Source organism: Pogonomyrmex barbatus, unplaced genomic scaffold (genome assembly GCF_055798465.1).
Source record: "Pogonomyrmex barbatus isolate J1 unplaced genomic scaffold, ASM5579846v1 scaffold2, whole genome shotgun sequence".
In the NCBI taxonomy this organism is placed as follows: domain Eukaryota; kingdom Metazoa; phylum Arthropoda; class Insecta; order Hymenoptera; family Formicidae; genus Pogonomyrmex; species Pogonomyrmex barbatus.
In genome coordinates this window covers 15,785,322-15,791,321 of record NW_028297116.1, presented here as the reverse complement: position 1 = coordinate 15,791,321, position 6,000 = coordinate 15,785,322, and the positions used below count along the sequence as shown (strand labels likewise).

Here is a 6,000-nt window from a genome sequence, read left to right as displayed (position 1 = left end):
AAAGTTTAGAAAAATGAGGTACATATAATATAGAGATTATATAAATTATCTGCTAATAATTTTAAAATAACTTTGAAATTCAATCTTACGCAATCGATCTTGTATTTTTATGTTGTTTATTCACTTGAGTTTTATTAATAATGCACAATAAAATAACAAAAAAAAATTTATATAAAAATAGTATGAACCTGACCAGAGTTATCGATAAGATATACCATGAAGAAAAGGTCCCACAATTTATTTATATTCACACATAGATGTGATGTTCTTGTGTCATGCTCCAAAAACTGCATTGACTGAAACAAACGTGTTATGTTTTGAACTTCTTTGAATTTCTTTTTTTATATATCTTCTTATTCTCTCTGTACATTTTTAAATGTCAATATATTCACTACTAAATAAAATCTCCACTATAAATATCTATTAATTTAAACGGTATCTGTACATCTGAGGTGGATCTGAAATTAAAATAATAGTGCTTGATTTTCATATTAATACAAAAACATAATTTGTGCGACAGCGAATAATGAAACAAGGATACGGTCACTATTTTCAATTATGACAATTTTAGGAAGAGGAATTTATAATCTCCCAGTTGTGTTAGATTCATTACGGTACTTTAGTCTCACTCAGTAACTTTCGACTGCAAGAGAATTCCAGAGAGATGACATCTCATTTAGTTCCTGTTTTAGCCTATGGGGAATAATTACGAAGACCGAGTCACCGTGCAAAGTCCTATTGAATAATCATTATCGTTGAGATCAGGTTCCGCTTTAAGAATACGCCTTCTTGGAGAGCACGAGAGGTTCGGTCCTTGGTCATGGAACGTGACTGGTTTGAAGTAGGTCAGGACCTGTATCTTTTGGTGCACGGTACCGTCCACCGCTGAATGGAATCTCATTTATTCGCAGGTACAGGTGCGCCATATGAGCGCCTCGTAACCGTGTGTTTTATCTAACATAAGACACACGATAAATTGCCGGGCATAATGTCTCTCATTTCCTCGTCATCACTAGTATTAACGTAATAAACATACATTAATTAGCTTAACTACATCGAGTCGAGTTTGAGCCAGTCGCGTGTGATGCTTAACGTTATTATGAATTAAAGATACTAAGTTACTGATGTAATTTGTTACAGTCGATCCGTCGCCAAGTGAAACTACGAATTATCGGATGATTCTCTCCAGCTGATGTGAACGATTCTTTTCTCTCCGTAACATGACGCATGCTGCAAGATCGAGCACACAAGCATTGACCGTGATCGTGACTTTCGGTAAGTGGGTTAAGGCCCGTGGCTCTGTATAAATGTATTTTATAGAACCGAAAAGAAATGTAGAAAGTAACACGACGTTACGTTTATTATCGCTGAAACTCGATGCCTTGATCGTACCGCATGGGACGACATATATGGACAATAGCCAACAGAGATCGACGCATTATATTACTTTGCCTCTATGGCAATTTACATGATAACGACGTTACCCATGCCGATTCGAATCACTAATAGATTCGAAGTAGTAACACTATTGCGTTACAAATTATTACGCTTCAGTCAGCATGTATCTGTACTTATTATATCGGCCGGTTAATAATATCAAGTTACACCGAACGCTTTAATGAAAGTACATTCGACTTTATTTATTATCTTATCTGCCTCTCGTAAATGCTTACGATATCATGAGTTTTTCAATATAAATAAGATTATTGCCCGCCTAGTCAACAAAACGACTTATAAGATATTTGCTATTTTTCAATACATAAATAACACGCTAGCCGATAAGGACTAAATGATTTTAACAAGACACCCTTGCTTTCCTTCGTGACTCGAGTGTTCAGATTAATTCACGATTTACACGCAGACTCGAATCTATATCTGAGGAAAGAGACGCTGAGAAAAAAAATTTGGAAAGTGGCTATCAGCTAAATATTCGGAAAGACTACGTATACCGGCGACATAAATCCCAATTAAACCGCCTCATACGCGCCGATTAGAGGCACCTGTAACCCGATCCGGCCAGATCCAAGATACGATGTAAACTACGAGTACGACGGGAGATGGTATTCCCTTGACGGTAGAGTTACACGCCGCGCGCACGACACCTCGCAACGCCATAAATTCCCGGCGATCGTTACAGCGCCTAATCCCAGGGAAGGATCCGAAACATTTGGGTCGCGACGCCATGACCAGAGGGGGAGGGGGGGAGGGGGAAACAATCGATGGTCATGACCCAGGACACGGCTGGAAAACTGGGTCAGGATTGCTCGTGCCCTTTCACATCACGTGTGCACGTACATTTTTCGTCGCGCAGATGCTCGCGGCGGCATCTTATGAGGACGAGCAAAAAATTTCGTCCTCATCGTGCATATCAATTTCTTCCTCATACATAACTCACTCTAACTTCACACAATTTACACGTCTCCTCCGTCTTTTTTCTCGTAAAAGAAACGAAAAGAATGAGTCTCCTTGCGCTTATTGTATTCTCGCTTTTCGCTCAGCCCATCGAGCGTCAAGTGAGCGTCAATCGTTTTTTTACTAGCTACTTTTATCAAAATTTATCTTCCAAACGAAACATCGCTTTACAGAAGCGAGCTTTCTGAAGCTCATAAATCATTATTAGACATCGCGCTTCTTTGGGAAATCGGTAAAGACGCACGATTAAAAACGAATCGTCGAGCGTCATCCCGGACACGTATCAGGTTGTTCCTGCGACGTCATCGAGAATTACCAAGGTCAGACCGTGACCCTGCGCCGCGGCTACGCCAGGTCACGCTGATCCTGAAGAAAATCCGTTGATCGATCACACGGTACAGCGGCGCAGCGACGTCGTAGCGCCGACGCACTTCGCGCTCCCAGGCGCTCGCTATCTCGCTGGTTCTATCGGCAGCAGCAACCACCAGGAACAACCGGCCGTTTCTCGCAACCTTCGCTATTTTTACACGGCGGATTGGTCACCCGTGATCACGCTAGTCGCCACACGCAATTTAAATCACCGTTAAACCGAATCGAAAGTTTATTCTCTCTTCTTTTTTTTTTTTTTTTCTTCAAACTATAAAAAGCGAACTAATGAGATTTTAATGTGCCCAACAAAAGGTACGATTTCCGTAGTACATTTTCGCACTTAATATCACAGTTCTTATTCCCGTTCTGAATTTATTTAGAATTTGAATTGAAAATATTTTTCTTATTTATGATTATGTGTGTTTGTTTATGATGTGTGTGTGTGTGTGTGTGTGTGTGTGTGTGTGTGTGTGTTAAGTTTTTTATTTTACTTTTTTTAATTTAGCCATTTTAAATATGTTGTTGATAATTTTCTGAACAATTAGTTTTCTTCATGTGATAAGCCGATATATAAGTAAACGAACGTAAAGATCGAAGATGTGTAGAATGATTATATATTTCCTGTTGAATCTTTTTTTCAAAATATGCAGATCATTCTGATCTTTTGAGTTAGAATTGAACCGCGACGCCTTTTTCAGTCATGCGTTCACGAGAAATTGAGAGCGGTAATAATAAGACCAATAATAAGATACATACTTGTGATTACTTAGTGTCGAGGAAATGCATATACTTTCAAGAATAAATAACATGATTGCGCGATCAGCGGAGTTCCTTTTAATTTGCAAGTCCTTGAAAAAACTCGTGACAGCGCACTTTACTGTCACACTTCGCAGTTTCGAGCTGTTTTATTCCACGCAGGTGATTTTCATTTTTCAGCAACAATTAATTTACATCTTTTCCTTCTGAGTTTCTCTCCGCATTGCAATGTCAGTATTACTACCGCGAGTTTATAATTAACATTGACCCGCCGTCAACAGTAAATTACAGATTTTTTAATTATAATTTACGTTTTAAAAACACGAAACTTGATCACAAATTATATCACTATTATATATGCAATATTTTTACATTAGGTATTATTCCATTATTTTTATGCAAACAATTAAAATGATAAAAGACTAAAAATAATTATAATAATTCCCCAAAAAAGTATTAATATTTTTTCCATTAATTTTATTAATTACATTCTTATTTTGGAATAAGGAAGATTAAGAATTAAAGATTATATGCTGTTCCTTCAAGATATCAGAGTTGGCTGTCCGACTACTGCGATTAAATGCCGTCGTATATCCCGATCATCGAGATGCTTTCGCGTCGCTGTTAATCGGCGAATCGGCAAGCTCGAATACAACTTTCACGTACGTCACGATAAATCCAGGAGACGCGTGCGAGAGAGGTGAGATCCCCGCGAATAGTAAGATCGCGCGTCTCGGAGACTTATCCGCTGTCCCGATTAGGGGAATAAAATCTCTCGACTTACGACCGCGCGGCGTTATTATTCCTCGTTGATTTGCATCGGCGACGCGACACGACGCAATCGTCGGGTGAAGGTCGACGTGATGGTTTGCTGACGAGTACACCGGCGGTTTCGTGACTGCATAAGGAAAAGGCGGAGGTAGCTGGCTTTCTCCAAAGCCACTTAACCCGATCCAGTAACATCCATCTACCGGGCCCGTCACGCCTGTGATATTTTCAGTAGTTTAACATTGGTCGTAATAATCAGGAAAAATCGTGCGTTTGTCCCTGCGCGATCGGATAATTACGTTCCGATCGTCGAGTGCCAAGAGAGATTTTGTACTACGCAAAATAGTACCGCGGCTTCTACCTCGTCAGTTTTGCTAACAAGATTCGCTTGAACTCACCTATGATCGCAGGTAGTGTGTTAATATTGATATTACATAGCGCCTCTAATTTTTTTTTTATTTCTTTAAATTTTTGAACAAGTTTCATGATGGATTTGTGAAAATATCGAGAACTGTAATTTGGAACTTATAATTTGGAATATGTTATATTAGCGAGAGCTTTTCATTTCCTTTCATATTTATGACAACAATTTTTTCTTGGCACAATAGCGTTTTAAATACGTAATTATAACCTTGACTATCTTTTATTACAGGTTTGAAAATATTATGCTTAACGTATCTTGAATATAAGGTAAAAAGTGTCTGAGTAAAATTAAAGATAACTAAATTAGATGGGGATAACGAGCATAAGGGATTTTTCAATAACGTTGTAATTTAATAACACTCAGAGATAATTCTTATTTTTTTAAGCAAGTTTATTAATGTCGAGTTTAATTATACGGACATTGACCTAATTTCTGATGTTTATTCTTTAATTTTTCAATGCCGATATTGCGAATGCTTATCTAGATTTGAAATAAATTTATTCGCTAATTTAACTTGTTGATTACGTGCATCAAGCGATATCAATCGTGTTAATTAATTTAGTGATTATAATTTGCTTATTTTTCGCACTGTAGACTCGATAATTATGCGTGCACGTAAAAGCCGGAAATGATAGGTAGATGAAGGCAACATTCCGGAAGTTTCAATCTGAAAAAGACATGAAAGAAAGTAGAGAGAAAAGTAATAAGTGTAGATCGATAGGCTCATCATTGTGAATAAAAAAATTGGATCGAAGAAATCTTATAGTAATGTTTAGAAAATTATATTTTCTTTAGGCGAATATAACGGATTTCAAAAAGGCAAGTAGAATCAATTGGCGTCTATCCACTAGACTTGAATTGTATCGTTCGATTCTATTACGACATTGTGCCGAGAAAAAGTTGTTCACATAAATCGCGTTCGAACGCAAACATTATTTTAACAAGCTTATTTTGCTGAGCATCCGAGTCACAGCGTGCTAATGAAATCATGAGAAAGGAGAAGAGAGAGAGAGAGAGAGAGAGAGAGAGAGAGAGAGAGAGAGAGAGAGAGAGAGTCATATTCCGGAATTGTACTGCCGCACGAATCGACCGCAACGATTGTATGTTTACCCTATTAAATATAATTTAAAACCCGCGATTCTCTCTCTTTCTTTTCTAGGCCGATTCGTACTTTAGTTGAGAGAATACATAAAGCGCGATCATTTATCTTTGTATACATTTCATTTGCGGACAGTAAAATGAAAGTTGCGTTCCCTTTACAAATATAAAAT

At 37.8% G+C, this 6,000-nt stretch overlaps 1 protein-coding gene across 1 annotated transcript in view; it reads left to right on the top strand.

Moving 5' to 3' along the window:
- Window positions 1-1,171: 1,171 nt before the first annotated feature.
- The window catches only part of NPF (neuropeptide F), a 33,875-nt gene continuing 29,046 nt past the window's right edge, over window positions 1,172-6,000 (top strand). Inside the window, exon 1 of the mRNA XM_025218188.2 lies at window positions 1,172-1,275. The gene's annotated coding sequence lies outside the window, so the exon portion shown is untranslated. The remainder of the gene's footprint in view (window positions 1,276-6,000) is intronic.